General features: G+C 48.1%; 1 protein-coding gene across 1 annotated transcript in view; it reads left to right on the plus strand.

Annotated features, from left to right (window-relative positions):
* Positions 1–3,827: 3,827 nt before the first annotated feature.
* Positions 3,828–15,331, plus strand: part of VILL (villin like) — a 36,549-nt gene continuing 25,045 nt past the window's right edge. The window contains exon 1 of the mRNA XM_071560743.1: positions 3,828–4,439. The gene's annotated coding sequence lies outside the window, so the exon portion shown is untranslated. The remainder of the gene's footprint in view (positions 4,440–15,331) is intronic.

Below are 15,331 nucleotides of genomic sequence, written 5' to 3' on the forward strand. Positions count from 1 at the left end.
AGGAGATTGAGACAGACCAGAAGGCCTGGAAGATCTTGCTGTCATGCTGCAAGTTGTCATCATCGCTGCACCTCTCTCCTTTCCCAATAAGCCTGAGGAAACAGGAGCCCCACATCCCAAATCCTCAGTCTAACAGAGCTGCTTAAAATGGGATTTACACTAAGATTGCCAAGAAATAAATTGGAGCAACAGCTACAAGTTTGATCAGCTTCAATGTTGTAATCCCTGTGCTGGAGAGACTCCCCTTGCCTTAACCTGCAGCGAGATGTTCACTTTGGAAAGGAGAACTGCATCTCTAGAGCTCTCACCAAGACTACTCCTGCCCAAAATCAGTGTTTGCCCTTATGTCCTTGGCTTGCCAAGGCCCCTTCTTTCTTCAGAATTGGGGCCCATCCTGCCTCTGCCTCTGCAGGATCTGCCATTCCCAGGGCTCCATGCACTGTCATGCCCCAGAGCTGTGCTGGAAGGACTTGCTTGAAGGACTGAGGGTTCTCTGTGTGCTGAGAGCTGTGGAGTGGCACGAGCTGACCAGAGGAGGATGCAATGACCTCTTATGGCTCAGGACGTCTGTGCCTCTGACCGAGAGCAGCCACGCCCAGGCTCCTTCTCCTGTCTCAAGACATTTCCATTTGCTGCTGTTAACCATTAACCAGCACTCTGTTACCTGTCAGGGGCACCTCTGCGCTGCCTGGTCAGCTGCTGCCCACAGAGCTCTGCCCTATGAAACCATTTCCACACAAAGTCCCGATCTCAGCCAGACCGAGCCCACCAGGCCAAAGAGCAAAGCTGTGTTCACTTTCCTGCAGCAAAACAGCCCTTGCAGGCAGCTGGGCCAAATCCTGAGGCTGATGCTCAGTCCCTCCTGGCTGCTGCCCATCCCTGCCTTGCTCACAGGTTAGATGCTGTGGCTGGCAGAGATGTACTTCTGGAGGGGTCCTTTGCTTCACCAAGTTGTAAGTTCAAACTAGTGAGATCCTCACATGTCTTGGGATCATGGAATAGAATCACAGAATCACTTAGGTTGGAAAAAACTTACAGGATCAAGTACAACTGTAAATCCAGCACTGCCAAAGCCACCACTAAACTAAGGCCCCAAGTGCCACATCTGCACGTCTTTAAATCCCTTCAGGGATGGTGACTCCACCACGTCCCTGGGCAGTCTGTTCCAGTGTCTAACAATCCTTTTGGTTAAGAAACTTTTTATAATATCCAATCTATATCTTCTGTGGCACAACTGGAAGACATTTCCTCTTGTTCTATTTCTTGTTACCTGGGAGAAGAGACTGACCCCCACCTGTCTACAACTTCCTTTCAGGTAGTTGCAGGGAGAGATAAGGGCTTCCCTGGGAGATGATCTCACAGTTGACACACATGCATTTGTATTGCTTCCTCCTCCTTTTCCCCTCACTCATGAGCACAGCAGGTGAGGGAGCAGTAGGTTATAACCAATCCTCTTCTTGGTAGGTAGACCTGTAAAAGGCAATACGTAGATTTTCACTTGGACATCACGATATTGTCAGGCAAAGAAGAGCCTGAGTGAGGTTACATGAGGGATGGGCAGTAAAATGTCACCTGCTTTGGTTATGGGTCAAGGAAAGCTCCCCTGAAAACTTTTCAGAAATTCATGCAATGCTCTGGCTGTTACAGGTCAGGACATTAAAATTTATATAATTAGCAAAGGGCCTTTTTACTGGCTGCTCAAACAGCTTGTGGGGGTTTTTTTGCCTCCTTCCTTTGCTTTTCCAAAGCATGAGATCCTTGCTGTGCTATCTCATCTGCAGGGTTTGGCCCTTCCCTCTTCCTCCCACAGATCTATACCCAAAAGCAGGGTGGAAATACCTTTGCAACGTGTCATTTTGCAAATACATCCTTGGCAGAGCCTGTTTCCCTATGCACAATGGTGACCTTGTCCACAGGCATGTGGGAAGGACAAGACTGAAGCAGATGTGAGCCATCATGCTGCCAAACCTTGAGTTTCCACTTCTGAACTCTTTCTCTCAGCAGCTTCTGATTTACCCCAGTGTGGACCTGTTACAATGTCTTCAGTGTCTTGGGCTTTCACTGGGACATTGAAAACAAGTCTCATCTGACATCTGTATGCATGAAAGAAAATACTAAGCTACAAGGTCTTTGAGCTCTGGGAATACCAGCTCAAGGCTTAGTTCCAGGATACAAGTACATCAAGTTGTGCACATGGGAAGAACAGCTGGACAGGAACATCTCAGATCATGTTTCAGTTATGAAAGTCAGGCTATTCTGTTTTCCACCAGTAATGAGTTAAACTACTTGGAAATAATGTTTTCTGCTCTATAACCTCATGGCATGACCAGAATTAGCAGGAAGCAAAAGTGCCTACAGCTCAGCATCAAATGAGCCCATGTTTTCTGACAAACATCTTCTTTCCCCTCAGCATTGAGTGTTTCAAACTGCTTTACATATATTTCTGTGGGTTTGGGCTCCTTAAAAGTTCATCGGGATTTATTTACTATTTTTTCACTGTGGTGATGGGAAGGAGTGGGGACAGGCAGCTCAGGCATGAGCCTGAAGTGCATCACCACATCTGTGGGCACAGGAATGACAGGCTTTATCCCAGAGCTCAAATTCACGTGTCCACAGCCATGAAAATGGGTTGGTTTGCAACAGCATAAATCAGCACTGAAAAGGACCTAGACACACACCAGCTATTAACTAAACCCTTGGGGATAATGAGTTCAGGTGGCAAAAAATGAACCAGAGCACGATGGAGCTCAATGCTGATCCTTGGAGATGTCCTCTCTCCTTCTTCCAACACCTCCCACCAGAGTTGCTGGTGTGTGACCCTCAGCACTGGGCCAGCAATGGGCTTGGGGTGGACTCCAAAGATAAAAGCAGAGCCTGTTGCAGATCTCCATCTTCTGTGGACTGGAGGAAGACACTCAGGCAAAATGAAAAGGGTGAAAAATGAAAGGTGAAGGCTGTTATGAGTTTTATGAGCTGTAGCCTGCAGACATTAAGGGAGAAACCGCTTGCTAAGAGGCAGCTTTGCATCTGTAACCATGAAACTAAGATCTCTGCAGTGTTCCTCTCAGATATGGGCACACCCAGGCTGAATAAGCAGGTCCAACCCTCACCTGGTTTGCAGCTCTCTGTGGTTAGTGGCACACCAGACTGTTGCTAATGTCATTGGTATTTTGGGCACTCTTCCCATTACAGATCCCTTAGGTGTAAGAGTGGTCAGTGGAAGAGTTCTGTGGAAACTGTGGTTTAAACCTATTCAGACACCTGGTTTAGCTGATGAGTTGATTTATATTTTTTTTCAGATTTTGTGGGTTAATCTAGAAAATTAAGGAAATGACAAGAGAACATGTAGTAAAGGAAGGACTGAGATGGTTCCCAGACTTGAGAAGTCGTGTAGTCTCCATCCTTGGAGATATGCAAACACAGCTGGACACAGTCCTAGTCCCCCAAAGGCACAGCTGATGGTGGATGACAGGGTACCCAGTGGTGCCTCCACCCCTCTCCACAGAGGAATGTTCCCTCCATCAGCAGCATAAGCCAGGCAGGAACAGCTGGGAGTGACAGGAGATGGTTTGTCTTCAGGTCATCCACGGCCAGTGGCATCAGGGCAGCTTCCAGTGTCTGCATATTACAGCCATCCATCCTTCCCAGACAATTTTTTCTCAGCAATAAGCTACAAGTACCCACAGACACAGCTTTGTGCTCCCAAAGGTGCCATGGCCAGCCCTGCTGGGGCTGTCTGGTTTATCATTACTTTCCCTCCTGGGAGGGCAGCCCGGTTAAACACTCCAATGCTCTGGTACATTCCCATTTCAGTCACTCATCTTGATATCCCTCCTCACCCTGCTCCCCATCGCCCTGGGCTGAATGCACTCCCAGCTCCAGCCTGCAAGCGCAGGGAGACTCAGCTCGGCCTTGCAGGGAGCAGGAGCCTTCCCTGAGCACTCTTCCCCTCGGAACAGCTTTGCCAAAGCTCAGGACAGTGGGAGCCAAAGGCTGGAGCTGGAACTTTCAGTCCCGAGAGCCCTGAGCAGCACCGCACCTTGCTTTGTCCAGCAGGGACTGAGCAAAGGAGGAGGGGGGAATTCCTCCTGTGCCCTTTTAAATCTGGACAAAACAGGTTTTTAATGAAAGCAGCTCTTAATCATTATGGCTCTGTGAATTCAGAGCTGGTAGATATTTGATGCAAATAGAGAGTTGGTTGAAACTCTCCCGTACCGGCTCCCTCTTTGTCCCTGCGTGAGCCTGGGAATGGGTGTGATCTCCGAGTAGGAGTGTCTGCGGTTAAGTAGAGGATTGAATTACCGAACGCTGCTCTTCCCGAGCTGACAAGGTAGCAGAACAGCCAACAAAAGTGCCTTGAAAGTAGGCAAAGAGAAGAGAAGGCTCCGGGTTTGGTGGAGAAGAGACACCTGCGAGGACACTGTGCCCTTTCCGCCAAGGTAAGCGGCCTCCCTGCAGCCCTCTTAGTTTAGATAAGGCCAGAACTGTTGAATGACTTTTGTTCAGTGGGATAGCAGGAAACAAATTTTAAAAAAAAAGTAATACATTTAATATTTTTTTAAAATGTCTCCCCTGGTGTAAGCCAGGATGTCTTTACTGAAATGAGCCCACGCTGATTTACATCGTTCGGGGTTGGAACCAGCGGCTTGCCAAGAAGCCGTCCAGGCTCCCTATCAGCTCTGAGGACACACATGCTTTTCGTTTAGCTCTGCACAGACCAGCTTTGATTTCAGGCAACGACCAATTAACGGCGGGTTTTTTGGGCCTGGATTGTTTCATGTTTTGCTGCCGTGGGGATTTGCTGAAAGCTCGTCTGCCTTTCCCACACAGTTAGGGGTCCAGGCAGCGACCACAGAAGTCTTTGGAAGTTCTCATCTATAGGTTTTATTGTCATCTAATCAATAGATTGCTAATGGGTGCACTGCTGGGCTGCTTTGCTCTGTAAATGGAGTGTTTTCTCGTGCTCGTTTGATATGCAAGTTGCACTGAGATAAAATTGAGTTGTAATGGAGTTGAGCTGCGGGCTTACTTGCCAGTGTTTTTCTTAGGCGTGCCTATTAGGAACATAAATATTTAACACAAAGGAGAGCTGATATGAATTAGCATCTGTGGGAGGTTCACGCTTATTCAAGGCTGCCCTAGCACAGATGTAAATAAGTGTTAGAGCAGGTGAAGCAAACTGGCCCCGCCAGAGCAGCACTTTGAGGGTGAATCATCCAGGTGATCTTAACTCACCGCAGCTAAATGGGCCGATTAGAGCCTGCAGAGCAGAGATCAGACGCTCATGGGCCATTGGCCTTCCTCTTCCGCGGGGCTTTACGGTTCCGCTGAGGTGCCAGGTGGGAGGCAATGCAAGGACAGGTAGGAGCCGGTGCGGTGCAGATCAGAACAGCCCCAATCGCCTTCCCTCACCTTCCCCCTAGCAGAGCCAGGAGAGTCTCCTCCTCCTCCCTGCACAAACAGGATGCCCTTATCCTCCTCCAGCTCCCTCTTCACCAGCAAACACGTAGGTCTCATGGTATTATTTCCTAGGCAGGACTCTGGCAGCAGTTGCCAAGGTGTCTCAGCTGGGAGCAAAGGTTTTGTGCCATCTCCACAAGCAGTGTCACCTTGGTCTCCTGCCTTTTCCTGTATCTTGTGGCTCCTGGTTAGGTTAAGTCAATAAATCTGCTTTTGCATGGCCAGGGATGCTGAAGATGTTCACGGTGCCTCCTGGTCTTTTACATGGAGCTGTACAACCTCTGAGCATGGAGGTTGTTACCTTTCTGCATCCTGGGGAGGTGTGGGACTTGTGACATGAAAGAGGTGTACCATGGGCTCTGTGACCTCAGACTAGATCTCTCCTGCAGCCTTCTCCTCCAGAATCACCCATCTTGTTCTTGTTCATCCTCAGCTGAGGAGGAGACCAGCCCAGACGCTTGTCCCATGCTTGGAAGATGCTGATGCTCTGCTTTATGCTGGGATTCTGCTCTGTGCTGGGAACATCCCACTGGACCAAAAGCCTTCCCTCAGTTTTAATAGAGCTAAATACATGATGGCCCACTTGGAAACAGAGCCCTGAAATGCCCTGTGCAGTGAAGGGAGCTCAAGGCACAGCCAAAGCCTTAGTGCTACCTGCCTTGGCTGCAGTTTTGCCACCCTTGGGAATGCACATGCCACCACTGACCCTCCTCAAGGTTCCTCCATTGTCACAGGGAATGGGCTCTTTTGCAGCCTTGTGAAATTCACTCTGCAGTGACACCAACCCACAGGTTGGGCTTTCCATATATGAAAAGTCCACCTGCACAAGGAAGGACTCCAATGTGGACACACCACACCACACCCAAAATATCTCAGCTCCAGCTCTTTGTTTATTCACATATATTCTTCAGCGTCTGTTGGTCTCTCAGAGAAACAGATCATTCAGTCACAAGGGAAAAGACTTTTCTACAACTCATTAAAACTTCACTTTTCATGAGTTCTCTCTCCATATATACAACCTTGGAAATGGGCCCAATTATGGTTTATCCTGGATGATTATACATTTCTACTGTATTTCCACCCATTTTCTGGGTGTCAAAGGAATGCAAAAAGAGGTGAATATTGTCGCTAAGTCTTTGGTATCCTTCAGTCTGAAAAGTCCTGTGCAATGTAATGTTAATTTGCAGCATTAGATGATGTGCATCTGATTCAGCTGCCTTGATTTCCAAGGGCCTCTGTTTGAAACAGAAACCCTGCCATTTGTTATCCATCTTTATCTGAGCCTATTCAGGCTTATCTGAGGCAGCGCTGGGTAGAGTAACAGTGGAGCTTGTTATTACCTTATATCCGTGTGGAAGACGTGAGACGTGGGGGATGCGAAATTGCACGGTTGGGCTCCATCCTGGGCAGTTCCTGTGCAATGAGCTATTCAGAGCAGTCAACAACTTCTGCCTAAAAATGTCTTCTTGCCATGCCCTGGCATGAAAGAATAGGTTTGTGTCTGGCTCTTTATTTAAACCTGCTCTTACAAAAACAGCTGAACAGAGTAAGAAACAGGCAGTGCTAGAAATCATATTCTTTTTTGGGTTATAGAGCCTACCTATATACCCACCTTCTCTCTGGGAGTGTGTTAGAGCCTGAATTACTGTACTTAGTTGCTATGGAATAGCTGTCTGGATCTGAGCTAATCCCACCCATCCCAGTCTTTCAGATGCCTGGTTCCCTTCCCAGTGCTCAGACAAAACTCCCATTGGCAGCTCCAGGTGCAAAAGGCAGTCCTGGATGAATGACTCTTTCCAAGACTGTTTGCAGTATTTTCAGGCATGTTTTATTCATTTAGCTTTGTGCAGGTGATGTGCTGCTCTCTCTGCTGTCATTTCATCATTCTGGCTGTCATTTCTGCCAAGAGGGGATTGCACACCCTTCCCATGTCCACGTGCTGTGGCCGTATGTGTGGACTTGGTTTCACTTTTGATGCCTGGCAAGTGGCAGGTGCACATCTTGGGAATGAGACTCGATGATCCTTTCAGGTCTTTCCAACTCAGGATATTCTGTGATTCTATGACTGTAAGATCTCCATGGGCCAGGGCTTTGCTGCAGGAGTCCCAGAGCTGGGCAGCACAGGGTTTAGCTCACAAACTGGTGAGGTACCAACAACACCCATCACACAGTACATGATACCACAGGGGCAAAGTTACACCTCCCTATTGCCCTGTGTCCCTCTGCCCACCATTCCCAGTCATCCACCCCATCTCCATATGTCCCATTGTTTCCCTGGATCCCTCTCCTACAACAACGGAGAAGAACCACTGAAAGCCATCTTGGGAAGGACAGTGTTCCTCAAGGAGCCACCTAGGAGAGGCAGGTGAAGGCTGAGTAGCACCCCCAAAGTCATAGGAGGACCAAGAGGGACCTCACAGCCCATCCTGAATTGGAAGGACTGGTTGGAACAGTGATAAACACACCACGTGTGTGGTACTGAACCTAGAGGATAACACAAGTATGGGTGACTGCTACCAGAAAGGCATGTGGTGCTGGTGTTCCACTGAGAGGAGATCCTGTGAGGGACTGGATGTGTTTCCCCGACCTTAAAGCCCGTATAAGGCAATTCATATCTTGGCTCAGCACCCCATTAGGGTTGGGTTGGTTGGTCCCCACTTATTTTGGCACCAGTCATGTGTCCTTCATCAGAGGTGTGTCAGCCAACATGCACAAAGGATGAGTGTTCCTTTGCAGCTCAAGAAACAAACCTTCCCCCTAAATAAATCCTTTCCATCTCACCAAGCCAGTGATGGAAATGCAGAGTTGCCTGCAGAGTGCCCTGCATAGGTCCAGGTCATTTCATTTGCAACCCAAACGGAAACTTGTTCTTTTTTCAAGAAGTCCTGGGTTTCTCTTCCCAAGTTTAATGTCACTCTTGCAGGTCTGAACTGGAACAAAACTAAAACCGTCCCTTTGTTTTGGTAGTTAATATTGCTGCTTTCCACTGGGAAGTCAATCCTCAGGGGACCAGTTCTCTGCTGGACTGAGTGGAGCCAGAGCAGCACCTCTGCTCCATCACCATCAAAGAGAGGCCCTGAGAGCAAGAGCTTATTCAGCTGCACTCATTAAACTGTGCACCATAGAAAAGCTGCTTTTTATCTTGCACACAGACACATGGGCACATATTTACATGTGTCAATTCTTACTGTTATGTGCAGCAGCAGAAACCGTAACTCTTAGACTTGTTCTTTTGAGAAGGATAGGCCAGGTGGGCACTGGTACTTGGGTTTTATTTATGGTATTTGTCTCAGTTCTCACTGACAGATCTGTCAAGCAGAATCTTGGGGCATGGTGGGTGGGACTGGGCCCCCACACTCTGAAAGAGCTGGAGGGCAGCGTGGCCAGCTGGGCTCTCCACTCAGGGTTTCCCTCATAGAACATGAGGACAATAAGTCTGTCCTGACCAAGATTCACTGGATCTGCCCTAGACCAAACATCAGCATGAAAGAAACCACATAGGGGGAGTCCTCAGATTTAAGCACCTAAAACTAAGACATCTGAGTGAGGGAGGATGAATCCTAGTCTCTAACCCCCTCTCCTACCTGTTCTCCAGGCTCTGCATAGGAAGCAGTGGCCTTTTCTCAGTTTCAGCTGGAAAACTGCCTTCTTTTGAGCATTTCTGCTCATCTCCCAGCTGTCACATCCTTCCTGTAAGCTTTTGAAGTGCAGGTGTTCCCGAGGGCTCAGGAAGGTCTTCCACAGGTGAACAAACACACATCCTCTCCTCCCTGATGTCCGAGCTCTGGTTTTATTTACCTGCAGCCATGAGGTTAAATAATGCTCTGTTAAAATGCTGATGTGAGAGAGGATGGTAACTTTTTTCTTGGAAGTGGTGAGTAATTAGAAGTTAGTTAGAGAGAACCTGAACCACTTCCCTGGAAGCCAGAAAGAGGAAATAAAATGGCTTCAGCTTTGTTTTCCTTCTGCGTGCATCTCCTGCCCTCCCCGTGGCACGAAGCCCTCCCTTCGGATGCAGTGCTGGTCCTGAGCCAGGAATCTCTCCCTTTCACCAGGGGAGAAAGAACTGAAAGAAAGGAGAGATTTGTTCCTAATGAACTGGCAAGCTACTTGTTCACCTTTCCCTTGGGATGGCTCCATACTGTTACTGACTCAAAAACCTCACGGAGAGGAGCAGGAGGTGCAATGGATACCTCTCAAGTAGGCGTGCACCAAGCTGAAGCTTATTCTTTGACAAAAGGGCACCTGGCACCGTACCAGGGCACTGCTGCTGCAAGGGCCTTGTGTGCAGAAGGCTTTTAACAGCTTCTTGTGCCTCTGTTTTTTTCTCACGGGTCTTCAGAGAGAGGTGGGTTTGCACCTAGAGAGTTTGTTATCAGTCACAGGGACTGATCTCAGAAAGAAGTTAGTGCAGCTCAGCCTGTGCTGCTGCTTCTGAGAGCTTTGAGTCTGTCAGGGCTGCCCTCACCCTGCAGAGATGCTGCCTGCCTGGGAGAGCCTGCGGCTTTCAAAGACATCCTTGGGGAAGAAGGACTTCCCGGGAAAACTGTCAGTCACAAGCTGCGTGGGTGCTCTGACCTTCTCTGTAGGCACCAAGGCAAGGACTGCCAGGCCCCACCTTCAGCCAATTTGCTTTCCCTTTTCCAGAGCCAGTCACTGCTGAGTACTGGGCTCTGCATCCAGCATGATGAATGTGGAAACTCAGACCACATGACTTGGGAGCACTGGCTGGCCTTAAGGCTCCCTGATTTAATTGTCAGTCCATTGTTCTTACATTGTAAGAAGTTTCCTGGGACAATGCAGCTCTACCATTCCCAGGAAAATTCGTCAGTTGTTAAAATTTTAGAGGCAGGACTCAGAAATAGCAGCAGTTTGGGGAAAAAATCTGCTCTTACAAAATCAGTTTTCCAAGACCATCTGCTTGAAGATCAGGCTGCTGGAATGTTCCCAGCAGTGAGATAAACAGAGGGGGACAAGGGAGATCATAAAGAGAGGTGTGGAGAGATGATCAAGATTTCCTGAATGGAGCGAGGTGTTGAGCTAGAATTTATGGCAGGTGGAAATACAGCTGCAGGGACTAGTCATAGTCAGAGGAGATAAATCCTAAGTTGCCTTCTCTTCTAAATCAGATATCCTCTGAGGAATTTGAGGAGTCAGATGAGATACAAATTGAGGGCTGTTGCAACTGGGAAGGTGGATATTTCCCAGTAACCAAAGTATTTCCTTGTGCTCTTTGCTTTTATGTAAGGATCAATGGAAGGATTGGAGGATTAAAGTCCACCTGAAAGGTAAAGCTCACAGCCCCAGTGGCTTTCTGGGAATGACTGTCAGCTACTAAGTCAGAGATGCCAGAAATGGACAGGAGGTGAAGGCACAAGTTATAAGAAGACACACTAAGCTGAAGGTCTATTTTTTGGTAATGCCTGGTAGTTGGAGATGAGGTAAATTTCCAGAATTCAAGATACAGAGCAGCAGGCTCCAGGGAACACTGGTCAGCTTTTGTCAGGCAGGGCAAAATAGTTATTGCTCTTTCAGAACCTGAGAAATTACTTGGCTAGGTGAATCCAGGTTTCTGCATCCTTTGAATTTACTGAATAGGGAATTCAAATCTCTCTTGGACTGTAGAGCACTTACAGTTTGAGAGCCCATCATTGACATAAAACCATCTCAGTGATTCTTTTCATCCCAGGCTCTTAAATCTTCACTCACATTATCCTTGAACCGACTTTATCATCTCAGTCCTCAGCATCCCAGCTCTCATTCCATGAGCAAAGAACAGAAACCACCAGTCACCTGTGAGGTCAGGTAGCTGCTTGGATGAGATGTGGTGTGGTGATCCCTTGCAGCCATTCATGGAAAAAGGGAAAACCTGCCCATCTGAACCCAGTGAAGTTCCTCCTTAGCTCCAGAGGCTCTGACCCTGAGAAGGTGAGGACAATCTTAGTTTGTACCATCCAATACTGCATCTCAAGTTTTAATCCAGCACTACTTGAGAGAATTCTGAAAAAGCCCTTCAACCCGTTTTATGATCCACCCAGATGATTTGGTAGCATGGATAGGGGATCTTTTCTGACCAGTGGAGGTGGCTGAAGCATGAGGGCCAATCCATGGTATTGCCTCAATGCCAAACTGATGGGAGGGAGCAGCTTGCTGGAAGTGCAGCACTGGAGCAGAGGCTCATGGTCACAGACCCCGAGGAGCTGAGCCCAGAGAGCACATCCTGGCCATTTAGCCATCTCATTTCAAAGACATTGAGTAAAGACGAGCCTGCCAGCCTCCCTAATAAGCTGTTCCAATATTTAATTGCCCACCGTCATCAGAAATAGCATCTTATTTCATGGCCTGTTTTACGTAGTTTTAGCTGCCAGGCAACAGCTCTCTGCAAGAAGGGTGAAGTGCTTTCTGTGGTCAGCCAGGCATGTCTGTGCAGAGCTTTCTTCTTGGCACGTCAGCCACACTGAGCTCCTGAACCTGGACTCACTGGACTTAAAGGGGGAGGGTGAGCTGACTGGGCTTTTTCCTCTTCTGCCACCACCACAACACATTCTATTCCCTGCCTCATCACCACATTCCAAAACATCCAACATGGGTTGGATGAAGGTGTTGAGGCTCTGAATGTGTGACAGTATGAGACAGAAGACAAGTCCCATTGCTGAATCTCCCTACCTGTCATTTCCATGTGACGTAAAAGCTGCATTTTCTCCTCTTGCAATGGGAGAATAAAAGACAGCTTACCCAGGTTGAGTGCTGTGCTTCTGGACAGTCACTTGGGAGAGACAGTCACTGTTTTGAGCTGTAGCTGATGAGCCACACAAGGTAACCCCGACGCTGAATTTTATTTCTCTGGGCAAAACAAGAGTTAACCACTGTCTGCTCTGCAAACAAAAAATGGCACCTCCTTGTGCCCAGATGCCCAACTATAATGGAGACAATGAAAGCAATTCAACAGCCCTGGTTTACCTCATCTAATGCCAGTCCAAGTATTCCCAATAATTAGGCCTTTCAGCCTGGAAAGGCTGGAGCCACAGCTGCTTCCTATTTTCCCAAAGCTGTACAGAGCATTAGTCATTTCACTGGGGTATTTTATTACCGTGACTACAACCCCGTAAGTGTGCCGCCAAAACCCAGACAAGCCAAACCAGCCTGAATTCAGGGTGTACTTTGGGAGATTGAAATGTTCTCCTGTCCTCCTTTCTGAGTCCTGGTTTCGCCTCCCCACCCAAACAGCCAGAGTCTGCCTGAAGAAATGTCCTGCTCGGTCTGGGTTCCCAACACGCACCAGGCTGACTGAAACAAAGCAGTGATTGCTGGCCCTTCCATCCCCACTATTAATCATTAACCAGCCTTGGGAGTGACCTTGACACTTAATTAGTCATCTAGTTCTTCCTGAAGGCAAAGCTTTTCCCCACACTGCGGTGGTGGGAGAGGGGATAGGGATTGTATTTGGCAAGCAGAAGCATTGCTGTGATTTTGGCAATGCATGGAGGGGAGTGGGTGTAACAGAGACACATCTGCCCTCATCCACCAGCTTTGTTGCCTAGATTGTGAAGGGAAAGCTTTGCTTTTAGCTCTGCAGGTTCCAGGTTGTGCTGACAGTAGCATCCAGTTTAGAGGCCAGCCACTGATGTTCTTATTCCAGGTCCTCTGACCTCACTCAACAGCAGCATTTGTTCATTGCAATTTAATTTATAGCATGTTAACCAAGTGGTGATGACCCAGCAGAGCAACTGCAAGCCAGAAGTTGCCTTTGCTACGCAGTGCCCACCTCTCAGCCCATCTTCATGGTGTGAACTTTTCTCCTCTTTCCTTGGAGAGCATCCCTGGAAATGGTGGCAATGGGATAGCTGGTCCTGGAGGTGGAAATGGTGTAGCTGCGTGTCACTAATGTGGAGGCCACGAGGTGAGCTACAGCTGCCTCTCTCCTCCCTTCACAGGTAAAGCTCTAACTGTGTACAAGGAAGCAAATGTCCATCCCCATAACCAGTTTTTCCCTGGTGAATCCCTGCCCCAGAGGTGATTGACTCACACATCTTGCCAAATTGCATTTCACCTGATGCTGGGGAAAACTGGTTTGACTGAGGTTAAAACTGCCCCAGACAGTGAACTCTCCAAACCTCTTCAGGTCCCTCCTTTTTTTTTTTTCCCAATTCTTTTTGAATTATAAAAGTTTCTGCCCTTCCTGATTTCAGCACAGATGGGAAGTTTTTACTCCATTAATACTGGATTTTATGTCTGGACAGGAGCTGAATTATGGGATCATCTGATTAAAAACGCACATTAAATCATTAATGAAAGGAGCTGCCCGATTATATAAGCCATATTCCTATTATTTCTAACTTGGCCACCAGCTGAAAGAAGCTGGAAAGTCCAAAGAAACAGCCAGCCTTGACTGTGATTCACACTCCCCCAGCTGAATTACTGAGGAGGAAGGGAGGGACAGCATTTCCCAGAAAAGTGAGGACCAACACCAATGGGCAAGTTTCAGCTGGAGAAAGGAGCTCCAGGAGCGGAGGAGATCCAAGGTCCCCGTTTGGAGTCAAATAGGTTTGATTGGGAATCTGTGGAGCACTGCTGGCTTTCAGAGGGTTTTGTCCAACACAACTGCCTGTGGTCAGAGGTATCTCAGCATCCTTTGGGTTAACTTTTCCAGCAGAGGCTGTGGTGCTGGGAGAAGCAGGGATCCAGCTGTGTCTCACAGCTGGCCAGCTGCCGGTTTTCCTTCATGGTTCACAGGCAGGCAAGACGTCTGCTGCCTTGCACAGTGTCAGAGTGGCTGAAAAGCTTTACTGCTCTGAATTCTCTCTCAAATGTAAACATCTTTACTGGCTTTGTTTTCAGGGTCTTCCTGTTTTGATGCTGGAAGGGAAAATCCTAAATAAATTAAAATGATAGCTGAGGGAAGGAGGCTTCACTTGGGTTTTTCTCTGATAGGGAGCTTTTGAACGCGATATTAAAAGAAAGGAGAGGTCTTTTGGTTAAGGATCTGAACTGAGATCATGTTTTTGGCTTCAGTTCCTGATAGCCCTGGACTCCACAGTAGGTGAGTCAGGATGTCATTCAGAGCAGTGTCCATCTCCTCTGTGGACACTGGAATATCTTTCTGGATCTGGCTTGTAATCTGTGTGAGTCTCAATTACCTTTCTGGGAATTGAGATTAAAAATGTCTTTTTTTGTCCTTGCTGTTTGTTTTCTTGCCTGGAAGGTATCTGGAGGACCTGAGAGGGAGATGAATGTTGCCGAATGTGCTCCTGCTAGGTATATGAGGCCACATGGACAGTCTGCCACAGTCCTTGAGATCTGTCTGTGTTGATGAAGGAATGAGCACATCTGACTCCTGCCACCAGTGCTGCCAGCCTGTGGCTGCGTGCTCTGTTATCAGGGAGGTGCTGGGGCTGTGCTCAAAACACCCCTGGAAATACCTGCATCTCCTTACTGCCTGTGCAGGGAACCAGCATCTGGCAGTTCTGGGCTGTGGAAGATCTGGATGAGCCAATGTTCCTCCATAGAACACCAATTTCTGTGCTCTTACTTAGTGTGCAAACTCTTTGGGATGACCAACACTTCATATGACTTTATGATGCCAAGTGCAGCACACCCCTCCATGTTCTCATCACGTGAGCAGTAAACACACCTTATGGCAGGTTCTGTTCTTTCCCTCCTTCAGAAGAAGCTGCTTCCATGATTTGTGCAGCAACTTCCTTTATTTTCCATCTCGTCGTGGCTCTGTGGCTGTGCCGCGTTGGGCAGCCATGGATGGCCCTGTGCCTTCTCTTGGGCAGTTCCCTGCAGTGGAGCAGAGAAGAGCAGAAGAGGCCATGACTCACAGTCAGTGCAGCCTTTTCATCCCAAGACAGAGGAGAAAGCGCACTCA

This window comes from Pithys albifrons, chromosome 7, assembly GCF_047495875.1.
Source record: "Pithys albifrons albifrons isolate INPA30051 chromosome 7, PitAlb_v1, whole genome shotgun sequence".
NCBI classification, from domain to species: domain Eukaryota; kingdom Metazoa; phylum Chordata; class Aves; order Passeriformes; family Thamnophilidae; genus Pithys; species Pithys albifrons.